The 14,092-nt window shown below is 43.3% G+C and overlaps 1 long non-coding RNA gene across 2 annotated transcripts; it reads right to left on the bottom strand.

The window, feature by feature from the left end:
* Nucleotides 1-1,739: 1,739 nt before the first annotated feature.
* LOC116073389 lies at nt 1,740-10,715 on the bottom strand. 2 transcript variants are annotated; one of them, XR_004111784.1, is made up of 3 exons: nt 10,676-10,715; nt 3,583-3,695; nt 1,740-2,166 (listed from the first exon to the last, which is right to left on the bottom strand). It is a non-coding gene; the product is annotated as an uncharacterized LOC116073389 (long non-coding RNA). The 2 variants fall into 2 exon arrangements; XR_004111785.1 differs by lacking the exon at nt 10,676-10,715 and adding an exon at nt 8,090-8,211.
* Nucleotides 10,716-14,092: the final 3,377 nt, after the last annotated feature.

Here is a 14,092-nt window from a genome sequence, read left to right as displayed (position 1 = left end):
ATCCAAGGTCACACAGATAAGTAGTTAGACAGACTCCTTCCAGGGCTCTCCCTCAGAATAATTCTGGTTTGTTTGTTTGTTTGTTTGTTTTTTCAGAATTATTCACACAGCTTGGACTGCTGTTGGTATCTGGAGCAACACATGTCTAATATATACATTTATTAGAGTGGCTTACAGGCTATGCTCCAGCTAGTTCAAAATAGCTGTCTACCATGAAAAGTCCAAGAATCCAGGAGTTATTCAATCCGCAAAGCTGGATGTCTCCGTTGATTTTTGTATATGGCAGAATCTAAAAGCAGTATGAATTAGGAAGTTTGTTAAAGAATGAACTTGCCAGTGAGAGAGAAGACAAGTAGGCAAAAAAGAATCAGCTTCCTTCTTCCATGTTCTTTACTTAGGCTGCCAGCCTAAGGTGTAGCTCAGATTAAAGGTAGACCTCTCTCCATCTCAGAAGATCCAGTTTAAAGGTAGGTCATCCCACTTCAAATGATATAATTTTAAAAAAATCCCTTACAGGTGTTCCCAGCCACTTGGGTTTTAGTTAATTCCAGGTGTGGTCTAGTAGAATAACCATTACACCATCCCGCCTACTGGCTCCTGGGTAGGGATTTTTAGGACTTTCACTAAAGACATAGAACCTATAATTTGTTTTGTGTCTTCCTGGTATTGTACTTAGCAGTTTCCCTGAAAACAGACCTAAGAGGGAAGTGTCGTCAGAGGCACAGGAGGTAAGGACAATGGCAGTTAAGATCCTCCCTGACAAGGACCATGACTCAGAAACCAGGGAAAGATTTCAGCTATGAATTTCTGGAAACCTGCTTCCATAGCAGGGGCTACACCTCCTTTAAGGACAGGGTAAAGATTTGAAATGTAATCAGAGAGGGCAAATGGAGCCCTTGAATCTGCATCCATCTCTATGAATGCTCCTCTGCCAGGCATGCCCTAGGGCAAAATACTGCAGCTAGGTGAGCCGAACATCTGGGTCATGGATGGGTAGCCCTGCTCCAGAATCCTGCCTGATTCAAACTCCAGTTACCCACAGCAGTCCAGACTGTGCCAGAGACTAAAAGAACAGAATTATTCAGAGGGAGAGCCCTGGAAGGAGTCTGGCTAAACTACTTATCTGTGTGGCCTTAAATTAGTCACTTGAGCTCTCTGAACCTCAATTCCATATTGTGGAGCCATGCCTTCCATCACGTGGGAGGTAGTAAGACCTGTCTCCTCCATGGGTTTTCTTTAGATTGTTGGAGAACCCAGCTGCTAAGGTCACAGTCTATCATGTCCGATAGCTCTTGGAGCTTGGTGCAAAATGGAGGATTCTCTTTCTCAGCCGGACTTCCCTTCCTCTACCTGGCTTTGTTTGGAGAGTTTCTCTGAACACAGATGCCTGACCTTACTTGGAGGATATGCCTACACAGAGCTTTCTGTAAGTGCTACATGATTCAGCAGGAGTCTTGCTCTTTCTCCCTGCCCATATGATAATTAGGCACTGTGTTATGACCAATCAGTCCTTCCTGTCCATATGATAATTAGGTACCTACCATTCTGTGACCAATCAGCCCTTTCTACTCATACCCCTAACGTAGCCCACCCCTGGGCCAATACCTCGCTCACTAAAGCGCACTCCTGGAACTTCCTCCATACTCACGGCCTTCTGAACCCTGCTCATGGCTTTTGTTCTCTGTACCCTTGTTAGATTCGGGGTGGATGTCCCACTCACGAAGACACAGAGACGGAGATCGATGCAATTAGCAAGAGGTTTTTAATAATCCAGTATACTGGGGTAGTCCCACATTCAGGCAAAGGCGACCCCTGGGAACGGAAGGACACACTCTTTATACCCTTTCAGAACATAGTTTTCCAGTGTGAGTTGGCTATCTTTCCCATTGTTCTTTGTTTCTATTGACCTTTGTCCCCCAGGTGAGGAGGAGATACCTGTTGCACATAGGAGGGGTTGGGGGAGATCCACCCCCTCCTAGGGACGTTTCCTGGAACCCAGCATTACAGCCCACAATTAGGGCATCTCTTGGGGACGGATGTTTGTTCAGTAAACCCTTCTGAAACTCTCTGTCTTTGGGCTTAGTGGGCATTCCGGCTCCTTGGTATTTTTATGAGGTGTCCCTGTTTGCTCAATTCTTACACCCTCATGGGCTGGTGGCCGAAGACCTATGAGAAAAAGAGAAACCTGTTTGTTTTTATTGTTTTTTTTTTTTTTTTTAGTTCTGTGTGTGTGTGTTTGTGTGTGTGTGTACAAGATCAGCAAACACCCCATCCCACCCCACCCCCACTAACCAATTTACTAATACCTACTGTTACAGGGCAGTACTAGGTTCTAGGACTATAAAATGGAACAGATTTGATACTGACCTTAACTTGTTTGTAGGCTAATGGGAAAAAATACTAGTGGTTTGGGGTTTTTTGTTTGTTTGTTTGTTTGTTTGTTTACAGTGTTTGAATAAATATTTGTTAATGTAAAATGTATTTATTGTTCAACAAGCACTCTTAACCACTTAGCCATCTCTCTAGCTTCTGTTGTATACTTTTATATTGTTAAAATTTAACTAATGTTATAATTGCTAGGTTTGGTTGTTTTTATTTGTTTGGGGTGAGTGCAAACTTTTGAAGTCCAGATTTCCACTGTCACACTGAAAATTACAGTAACTTGACAGACATCCCTGACTGCTGGACTTCCTGTATTGTGTTTCAGACTAGACAATTACAAAGTTTGTGTGGAAGAGACTTGGGAGGCTCCTGACAAAATCGCTCACCCACCAGTGACTCACCTCATACTTCACCAGCATACTAGCAAAACCGAAATGAAACATTTCTCAGGAAAGATAATGTATTAACTATTTAACATCATTAAATGTATTAATCACTTAACTTTAGCCTGAGTTAGTCTATCCACAGATTATTCAAGTACTTTTCTGAAGCATATATCCTGTGAGAAGTTCAGAGCCTGCCCTGCTGACCTGTAAGAGGCTGTGGGCTCCTCTAGCCAATGAAAGCTGAACAGAAGGGGGACTTCTCATCTCTTTCCCTCTTCTCAGTGACAGAAAGTGTTCCAGGGGGATGGGGGTGCATCAGCATGCACCTTGCTGCTGGCCCATATTGGACATGGAGATCAGAAATGAGCCTGTATTAGTATAAACCTAGAGAGAGACTTGGGAATCTCGTTTGTTATTATGCAGGCCTGTCTTACGTGTCTGGAAAACTCTATCTCTTGCAGGAAATTCATCAAGAGAGGCTCACAGGCACACACATACACACTGACAGATTTGACCCCATCCCCAAAGCAACATGATCTTCCATGAGTCAGGAAAGCGCTACGTGTCTCTTGACAATTTCAGGGCATAGATGTTTGTGTTCTCAGTCCCTCTGTTCCACCTCTCTTAACACGTTAAAGACCTTAACAAACCTTATCTGCATCTAGCACCCTACTTTACAACAGTGTCTTCCATCATGGAAGAAGGCTATGGTGGGATCGCAACATATGGATCTCTTTTAGGCTTTATAAAAGAAAATCATTTATTCAGCTTTGCCCAGGCCACCCACTTCTCTAAAAAATTACCAGACACTTACCCAAGATGATAGATTGAATTCCTGTAATACAGCAGCAGTCATTAGAGGTGTTACTGGCTATGTCAGATTTTCTTCAGGTACAAATTTTCATTTCTTCTTCCTGTCACCCTCACCTGTGGAAATGAGATGGCAAGGTCAAAAAGATGCTGCTGTGGATTCTGAGAAAGACAGCTCTCATAAAGCAGCATCCTCATGTAACCATGGAAAGTCTTTACTCTCTTAGGACTTACCTCATCTATAAGTCTGGAATAACCACTCAGAGGCTGCTGATCACACTGAGGTGTCTGATTCCAAGGAAACATTCCAGAGATGAGCGCTTACACTTCATTTTCACATTTACCAAGCCCTAGACTCCCTCCATGTGGAGAGCATTTTAGTGTAGAGCCTTCTTCATTGTGCTAATATGTTAAATTGTGTGTGTGTGTGTGTTCCCCCTCCTCCTCCAATTGCACAGCTTCAGGAGACTAAGATACCTTGAGCTGATAAACTCCTATTTACCACTTAAGTGGTTACCAAATGGCCTGGAGCATGATTAATGTTCAATTCGAATTGTTGAACAAAATAATGAAGGAACGGGCTTGGGCTAGAAATTTTAAACAATTCGTCACTACTTATTCTTTCTACTTTCTCTGTGTAGCTCACGTTCTGTTCTGTGTTCATCCTGGCTCAGCTGTGGCAACCATCAGATGACGGAGTGTAAATGCTTGTGTCTGTGTGCACATGTGTTTGTATCATAAAGGGGACGCACACTGTACTGAGCTATTCAGAAGACGTGTCAAACAAAAAATGCTCTCCAGCACATTCTGTTGAGCTGCACACCAGCACCTGCATGGCTGTTAGTGCTCATCTTCTTTACTGCTCAGTGCCCTAAGGGGTTCAGGAGTGCACAGGCCTTTCTGCTGTGCTGGCTGCTATGGACTGTTTTTCAAGAGTACACAGTTAACTAGCAAAAGTTACAGCCATCTAACGCTTTAAATTATACATGAAATCGTAATAAAAATTCTAAAAGGTAGCCAATACTGCCACTTGTATTTAATTTTGTAACATGTGAAAGATGGTTTGGGGTTTGTTCTTGAATAGATATCAGATCTTTCCTTACCTGGACTCTGTATCTGTCGAGCATGCAATAAAACACTTGATTTGATATGTCATACTACAGTGGAACTTGCATTTCTCCCAAAGCTTGGGATTGGATTCAGAGATTTCTAGGGGCATCTGGGTCAAGGACTTGATAGAAACATCTTGATCAGCCAAGACTTCACTATGAAGTCTCCAGAAATACAGAGTAGTGCTTTCCCCACAAGCATGTTCGGTGAGTATAATAATACAATGCAGGATTTTGCACAAGTATGTTCTGTGGCACCTTGCCTCAGAGTCTGCTACTCACACTCGTCTACTCCGGTCACATCCAAAATATCGGGGATAAAATCCTGATAAAAGATAAGAGGCAATAAGATTTCAAAAGGAGTTCTGTGCCTCCTGGATTTCAGACAGTCGCTGGTATCCCCTAACTCAGATGTGTTCCAGATTAGTTTTTCCAATCGTCAACACAGCCTCATATTTAGGCATAAAGGTACCCCAAGAAACGACTCGTTAATGTTTAAGATTGGGCACTATTTTCTGGCCAGCACAATGTTTCCAACTATCCTAGTTTAATATCAAGCTGTCCATACCTTGCAATTTCTCTCAAAGTATCTGCCTCGCCAGAGCTAGCAACAGAGATCAAGTACATTCCTTAGGGCAATAGATAGTTTACAATAATTAGAAATGTTTTGCACACTAGAGAGTAATGAAGGGTTTCCCTCACTCAAGGACATTAGCTAAAAGTGTTAGGTCAGAACTCCCCATTGCCTGCCCCCAGCTAGACCCAGAGAATTAGAAGGAAATGCTAGATTGAAACCTCCTGGTCATTGCCTCCAGCAGAACCAGAGAATTAGCCTAGGAATACCAAAATGCCTCAACAGGGAGAGTTCCACTCCTCTTCACACCTGACAACCAAATCCCACTGACCTTGATGTATGGTCACTTGCCTACGTGACCTCAGTCTTGCTGTCACCCCCACCTGCCTACGTGACTCTTGTAATTTGCCCTGCTTGCTGTATGCTACTTAAGCCTGCTTTTCACTTTGTATACTAGGACTGGGACTCGCAGAAGGACTCGCAGAGGGACTCGTGCTGCACTTGCACTGGCGCTCAGACTAAGACTAGAACTTAGATGGGCTAGGACTCAGATTCATGCAATCTACAGTCCCCCAGGCCCAGAGCACTTGGGCCTGGGGGATGCAGCACCAGTTCAGAGGAGATAGCTGCTGCTTTAGACCCAGTATGTTTTAGATAGCCTCAGATGTACCTCAACTATTGAGCTGCCAGAGTTACCATCTCTCTTTTGCAATGACTGTAAAAGTCTGATGCCATTTCTAAGAAATACATTTAGATCCTATACTTCATGTGTCGTCTCTGCCATCATTTCTTCGCCTGCGCCTTGTCGACCTGACTAGGACCCCATTTCTCCTGCAGGTTGAGGGAGGCCCAGATCGGCCGGCCTGTGGCAAGAGTCCCCAGATGAATGAGTAAAAAAATGGTTAATTTGAAGCTCTGCTGCAAAAGGGGGTCAGAATTTCAGAGAGAAGCTCAGGAGTCAGTGTTTTCATAAGCTCCCCAGGTAAATCTTCCATATGCTGAACTGTGAGAATCTCTAGTGTATTGGTTACAAACACAGTTTCGAGAGTATACTTACTGACCTCTGGCAAGTGTCTAACCTTCCCTGAGCCTTAGCATCCCATCCACACTTTGAAAACTACCTTATGTATTGAGAGTGAAATGAAGCCAAGAAGGTTAAACATGGAAAGCATGCTTCTCTCTCTGGCACATTGATCTCAGGGATCTTATTAAAACACAAATTTGGAGTCAGTGGATATGAATCTGGGCCTGCAATGAACTTGTAGTAAGTCTCTGCTATGTAGTCCCCTGTCTGCATTTTAACTAATTACCAGGCACATTCTCAATGTTCATTATCCCTTCTATGATTCAGCTAGGAAAAGATAGAGTGTGCACTGTTTGGGGGGGGGGGTTAATTTGTCTTTTAAAAAGATGCAGATACCTGGGCTCTTATCTTAGAAGGTGCTGAGAGGTATCCCCAAGATGGACATCTAGAGGCTTGGCAATAATCAGCATCTTTTTTTTTTTTTTTAAAGACTTTTATTTATTATATGTAAGTACACTGTAGCTGTCTTCAGACACCCCAGAAGAGGGCATCAGATCTTATTACAAATGGTTGTGAGTCACCATGTGGTTGCTGGGATTTGAACTCAGGACCTTTGGGTTGAAGAGCAGTCAGTGCTCTTAACCGCTGAGCCATCTCTCCAGCCCAATAATCAGCATCTTGTGTGACATCGTTTTATAGCTAGTGGGAGATTGACCAGGGTCTTCCTATTAAAAATTCGTACTCACCATAGTGCCAATCTACAGGGCTCCTGTCTGAGTTACCACATCAGAAAGGAAGAAGGAAAATTTTGTCTCCAGACCTCAGATTCCTCTGGACCCAATGACAATTACATGGCCAGCTTCCGCAGCCCTCTGATCCTTTACCACACAGAGGAAAAGAGGGTCAACCCCACCTTCACTGCTTTCCAGATGCAAGATCTTGAACATGGTGTTTGAACTTACTGTGCTTCAGATGCCCCGTTTATAACACAGGGAAACATCAATCTGTTTACTCACAATCATGCTGCTATCTATTAAATAATCCTGGTACTTTAGGATCCTATGGTCTCACTAGAAAGTAAGACACTTTACATTACATATGAACAGAGGGAGGTGGGTACAAAGACAACAAAATGCTAGAGAGTATCCATACTTTCCTGTAAACCAGGCTTATTAAAGAGCAATGCCACTAACTGTTTCTTCCAAAGGTCCTGAGTTCAAATCCCAACCACCACAAGGTGCCTCACAACCATCCGTAATGAGATCTGACGCCCTCTTCTGGTGTATCTGAAGACAGCTACAGTGTACTTACGTATAACAATAAATAATTAAAAAAAAAAAAAAAAGAGTAATGCCACTCCAGGTGTAGTGGTGCACACTTTATTCCCAGGACTTAGGAGACAGAGACAGGTGGATTTTTATGAGTTCAAGAACATCCTGGTCTACATAGCCAGTTTCAGGGCAGTAAGAGCTATCGTAAGAAGCTGCCTTAATAATAAAAGCAGCGTGGCTGTAAAGACAGCTTAGCAGTTAAAAAACACTGACTGCTCTTTCAAAGGACCCAGGTCTGAGTCTCAGGACCCACATGGCAGCTCACTGTAACTCCAGTTTCCGGGGATCTGATACTCTCTTTTGGCCTCTGTGGGCACCAGATATGCATGGGATGCAGGCATACATATAGACAAAACACAATAATAAAAACTCTGAAACCAAACAAAAGTAATGCCAGCAAGTATGCCATTGGACTCTGAATGACACATCAAAGCTCATCAACCGCACTCACAGTCTCCAGTAGCAATACCCACCCGACAAAGCGCCATCTAAGGACACAGTTAGATCAGAGTAGATTGCCTTGGGCACAGCGTCTGGAATGCAACAAGACAATCATCTGCGTAATAAGCTACCATGTTCCATCCTGCATATTTCTTTTTAAAAAATTAACAATGTAGGGGACAGAGAAATGGCTCAACAGTTAAGAGCACTGACTGATCTTCCAGAGGGCCCAGGTTCAATTCCCAGCACCTGTACTATATGGATCACAACCACCTGTAACTCTAGCTTCAGGTGTTCTGATACCATCTTCTGGACTTCATGTGATTCTGCATTTTTATATATGCACATGCCCATGTGCGTGTGGACACACACACACACACACACACACACACACACACCTTAATTTTTTTTTAAATCATAAGAACAATACTGCTATTGATTACATCTTCCAACAAGCAGAATTTGCTTAGAATTATTTCCTCCAATTAAAGCTATTGCTATCAGACACTGGTCCCTGAAGCCCCTTGAGAGATCATAACTGATGCATCATTTAATTTCAGCCCTTTCAACAAACAGTGCCAACAAACAGCCCGACTCTACTACCTACTAGCTGCTTGCTTTGAAAAAGATATTAATACATTTAACTTTTATAAGTCTGTTTCTTCATCTGTTAAATAATTTCTCTTGTTAATAATTTATGTAAAATTATTAATTTAAAAATCTGCACCAGACAGGTGTTGTAAGGATCAAAGAAAATAGAGTGGATAAAATACTCAGTGCAGTGCCTGCCACACAACAGGTACTCCATGCTGTGTCATGTGTACATGTGCCTGTGTGCTCCCCTGGGTCAGAACTGGCATTCTACACACATTTAGATAATGTGGTAGCTAGACAATGATGGCAATATCATGGTAGACTTGATACCAGTGACATTAAGTCATTCTTTGTAAGCAGAGGGGTTTTTGGAAATGAGGGGAGAATTCTGGGGCTAGGATGTAGCTCAGGGGCAGAGCAAGTGCCTCCTGTGTGAAGCTGTGGGTTGGATTCCCTAGAACCATGAGTAAGTTGAAATAATAGTGAGCAGACATTCCAAAGTTTGTCTAGTCTACCCTCTAGTGGTGAATATTTTAATTTTCAGGGCTAATGTGTGTTAAGCTCTGATGCCATTTCCTATATTTTGTCTCTCTCCACCACACAGGCAAGACAATAACTGAGAGTAGATACTCTCATTTTCCAGTTATAAAGCTTAAAGATCCTTTTTAAAGTGCAATCAGGACCGTGGTAGTTTGAATAAAAATGGTCCCCATAAGCCCATACAGAATGGCACTACTAGGAGGTGTGACCTTGCTAGAGGAAGTGTGTCACTGGGGGCAGACTTTGAGGTCTCAAGTGGTCAAGCTATGCCCCAGTGTGGCATTCCCTTCCTGCTGCCTGCAGATGCAGACATAGAACTCTCAGCTCCTTCTCCAACACCATGTCTGCCTGTGTGCCACCATGCTTCCAACCAAGGTGATAATGGACTAAACCTCTGAAACTGTAAGCCAGCCACAGCTAAATGTTTTCCTTTATAAGAGTTGCCATGGTCACAACAATAGAAATCCTCAGACAAGGACCTGGGCCTGTGAATCCTTGAAGCTGAACTTTACCAACCTGAATAAGACTGTTTTGATTAAATCCCTGTGGGAGTGTCAAGAATATCCATGGCAAGTCAGACACCAAAAGAGCCCCAGGCTCTTCACAGGCTGAAGAGCAGAAGGCACAAATGCCAACAGTGTCTCTTCTACCTCAAAAGTCATAGTGCCTGTTTAGGATCAATATCTCAAAGCAGGTTGGCACAACCAAACTGGAACACAGGTCTCAAAGGAAATCTGTTCTCTTTGATAACACTTCCCAGGTTCCCCATTCATGCTCCCTTACCTCTCCCATTTCCTCCTAGGCTCTACTTTGGGAAATTCTCCCATGTCCTGCGATGGGGATCTACTCAGTCTTCATACATCCCCTTGGCTTTACTAAAGCCAAGAGCTAAGGACATCAAAACACACCATAATTTCACTGGACAACTAGGCCCAGGTAAGAAGACAAGTGTGTCTTTTCAGCATGTTGCCTTTTACCACCAGCAGCAGACACAATGCATGATTCTAGTGTATGCATAATATAAACAAAACCATCATAGTATGCTATTGTTTCCCCAGTGATTGCCCCAGAGTTGAATTACTACCATCAAGCCCTTCTAGAGATAAGAAAGATGAGAAAACTCGTGCTCAGGAAATCCAAAAGGTTTTCTGGGTATAAGTCTTGTTGGTAGCAATAGTGGCATTCAATCTTTCTCTTCTAGGCTTCCAAACCTAAGGCTCCCAGTGCCAGCAAGCATTCAGGTTCAAGATTCACCTTTCGAGCTAGAAGGAAAGGTAGTTCTATGATGGCAGCACAGAGCAATAATGGTGGATAGGCCATTCTTAAGATGCAAATGTCATCGTGTCCTTCATTTAGGAACAGGTCAAGTCAAAGATGATTCCCCAGTGATGCTCTTATCTTAATTAGAGTCTCCATTGCTATGAAGAGACACCATGACCAAGGCACCTCTTATAAAGGACAACATTTAATTGGAGCTGGCTTACAGGTTCTGAGGTTCAGTCCATTATCATCATTCAGGAGGCACAGCAGCATCCAGGCAGGCATAACACTGAAGGAGCTGAGAGTTCTGTATCTTCATCCAAAGGAAACCAGGAGCAAGACTGTTTCCAGGCAGCTAGGAGAGGGTCTCAAACCCTACCTCACCCCCATAGTGACACACTTCCTTCAACAAGGCCACACCCACTCAACAAAGCCACACCTACTCTAACAAGGCCACAGCTCCTAATAATGCTATTATTCCCTGGGCCAAGCATATTCAAACCACCACATTCTTAGAACCAAAGCTTTATCACATTAGAGTGGGACAGGTGTGTGGATAACTTTGGAAGGCTGGAAGGACTCTAGGAGTTAAGATCTGGAAAAAAGAGATGGGTACTAAGGAATCTGCCATAATCCAATTAAAGAATTAGCACTGTGGCTGGAAGCACAGTGCCATGTTTTCATCTATTGATCCTAAAATATATTGCATAACACAGAGGTTTATCACTTATCATGGGATTTTACATGTGTCAGGACTTCTTAAATGTTAAAGTGCTTGTAGTCGATAGGTAGATCTATTTGAAATATAGATTCTGAGGGCTTGGAGTATACTTGTCTAACATGCATGAGGCCCTCAGTTTAATACCTAGCACTTCAAAAAAAAATCAAACAAACATGTAAAATTCAGATTGTGGTCCAGCAAATCAAAGCAGGATCTGAGAACCTGACTTCCCAACCATCTCCTGGTGTCTCTGCTGCTGCTGGCCTTGGCTATACTTTGAGCAGCAACTGTTTAAATGTGTGTAAATTATTGCTATGCTCATGGGCAAGGAAAATAATTTTGCTGCTGCTGGTGGTATATTTTGTTGTTCTTATTTTTGAAGCAGGGTCTCTCACTGTGTAGAACAGGGTGGCTTGGCACAGCCCAAATGGCTTCAAAATATAATGTTCCTGCCTCTGCCTCCCAAATACTATGATTTCACATTGTGTTTTCTAGCCTCACTTTGGAGATAATTTTAGGTGAAAAGTGCTACACAAACAGGATTGTTTCTCATGATATGAATGGAAGCAGGTCAGATGGTAGTAGTAGAAATGCTAGGACAGATGTTGCCTGCCTTGGGTCAGTAATGGTAGACAAATCATACTGTGATCTTTTATAATTATGTTTCCAAATAAGGTAATTGCAATCTATTTGGATGTTACAGTTTGAGTGTATTTTTATTAATTTATTTTATATGTATGAATGTTTTGCTTGCAGGGATGTATGTTCCACTGAAGCCAGAAGAGAGTGTTGGATCTCCTGGAACTAGACTTAGAGATGGCTGAGAGACACCCTGTGTGTGAGTGCTGGAAATGGAACCCTGAACTTTGGTGTGGACAACAAATGATCAAAACCATTGAGCAATCTCTCCAGCCTCACAGCTCGAGTTTTTAAAACATTGTCTTTATGGCTCCTGTAAGATGGAATGGGAATTTCTGGCACAGTGTATGTTCAGTAAAAGTTCATACTTTCATCTTCAAGAGCTTCAGAGAAGCTAATTTCAGGTAAAGCATGTGTTCAGACATACATATGAATCCAGCAGCAAAACTAATGCTGACTCTACTCAACCCCATTTGACTGTATACTTCTCTAGGTTGTAAATTATCTTTTTCCTTTTTGTCTAGCCTTCCCTGTCTTTGTTTTTTTTTTTTTTAAAGAATTATTTTATTTCATTTTTATGTGTATGAGTACACTGTAGTTGTACAGATGACTGTGTTCGATCATGTGTGTGGCTGCTGTTGATCTCAAGGACCTCTGCTCAGGCTCGCTCCGGCCCCGCTCGCTCCGGCCCCGCTCGCCCCCGCTCGCCCCCGCTCGCCCCCGCTCGCTCTTCAGACGCACCAGAAGAGGGCGTCGATCTCATTGTGGGTGGTTGTGAGCCACCATGTGGTTGCTGGGATCCGAACTCAGAACCTTTGGAAGAGCAGTCAGTGCTCTTACCCGCTGAGCCATCTCGCCAGCCCCTTCCCTGTCTTTGTAAGCATGTACCTAACAGCCCATACACTCACAGCTTAGAATCAATGGTCTTGATACATGTCATAGGAATGATAGGCCAAAAAGACTTAAATGATGGAAAAGTGGTTCTCATTTTTTAAAAATGTATGTGCTTTGCCTACATGTATGTATCTGTACCACATGTGTCCATGGAGCCTGCAGAGGTCAGAAGGGGGAACTGAAATAAGGGATGGTTGGGAACCACCACATGGGTGCTGGCAACAGAACCTGGGTTCTCTGCAAGAAGAACAAGTGTTTTTAACTGCTGAGCCATCTCTCCAGCCCATGATTCTCATTTCTTACTCGAGTAAAGGCCCTGTGCCGTGACTTTAAAACAGTATTTGTAGTTTGGAAGTGACTAAGCCCATCTTTTCTTGCATCTCCAGTCTCATCACCATTGAGCAACTGCCATTTGTGGTGCTAATATTGGGAGAGCCAGAGTGGTAGGCTGCCAGACAGAAGCTCTTTGATTATTTCTGTTCCTGCAAGATATTCTTTCTTTTGGATTGTTTGCTTAATAGGCATCTCACTGCACATCCCTGATTGGCCAGGAACTTGCTATATAACTTAGACTACTTCAAACATGTGGCGATTGATTCCCCAGCCTTTGCATCCGGAATGCCAAGATTACAGGAATGCTCTACACGTGACACTCTTGATTTTATACATAAGACTCTGAGGACTCCCCCCACTTAAATGTTAGGGTTTTTACCATGGATATGGTAAGAGATTAAAGTGAACTCAGGACAACACCAGAGAAAGCTCTACTCCCAGGCACTCTAACACGATCAGAGGTGAGGAGGACACAACATCTGTCCCAACACCCGGAGTAACTGGGACCTGCAGGACCCAGGCACACAGGAAATCTGCCAGCCCAGTGGCCCTGGTTCCTTCCAGGCTGTCTGGGCCAGTGCTCTGAGCAGACCTGGAGCGCAAACTCCACAACCAGTCAGTCCCACAACACCCAGAGGAAGCTCCACTCCCAGGTGCTCTAACAAGCCCAGGATCACAGGATCATAGAGACAGCTTGACTCTGAGGAGTGCTGACACAACCAGGATCACAGGAAGGACAGGCTCCAGTCAGATTTAGCTAGGGCAGGTAGCACTAGAGATAACCAGATGTCGGGGAGCAAGCGTAAGAAAATAAGCAACACAAACCAAGGTTACTTGGCATCATTAGAACCCAATTATCCCACTATAGCAAGTCCTGGACACACCATCACATTGGAAAAGCAAGATTCAGACCTAAAAATCACTTCTCATGATGATGATACAGGACTTTAAGAAATACATAAATAATTCCCTCAAAGAAATACAGAAGAACACAGGTAAACAGCTAGAAGCCCTTCAAGAGGAAACGCAAAAATCCCTTAAAGAACTACAGGAA

The sequence above is a fragment of the Mastomys coucha genome, unplaced genomic scaffold (assembly GCF_008632895.1).
Source record: "Mastomys coucha isolate ucsf_1 unplaced genomic scaffold, UCSF_Mcou_1 pScaffold23, whole genome shotgun sequence".
NCBI classification, from domain to species: domain Eukaryota; kingdom Metazoa; phylum Chordata; class Mammalia; order Rodentia; family Muridae; genus Mastomys; species Mastomys coucha.
The sequence above is the reverse complement of the archived record's forward strand: the minus strand, read 5'-3'. Positions and strand labels throughout refer to the sequence as shown.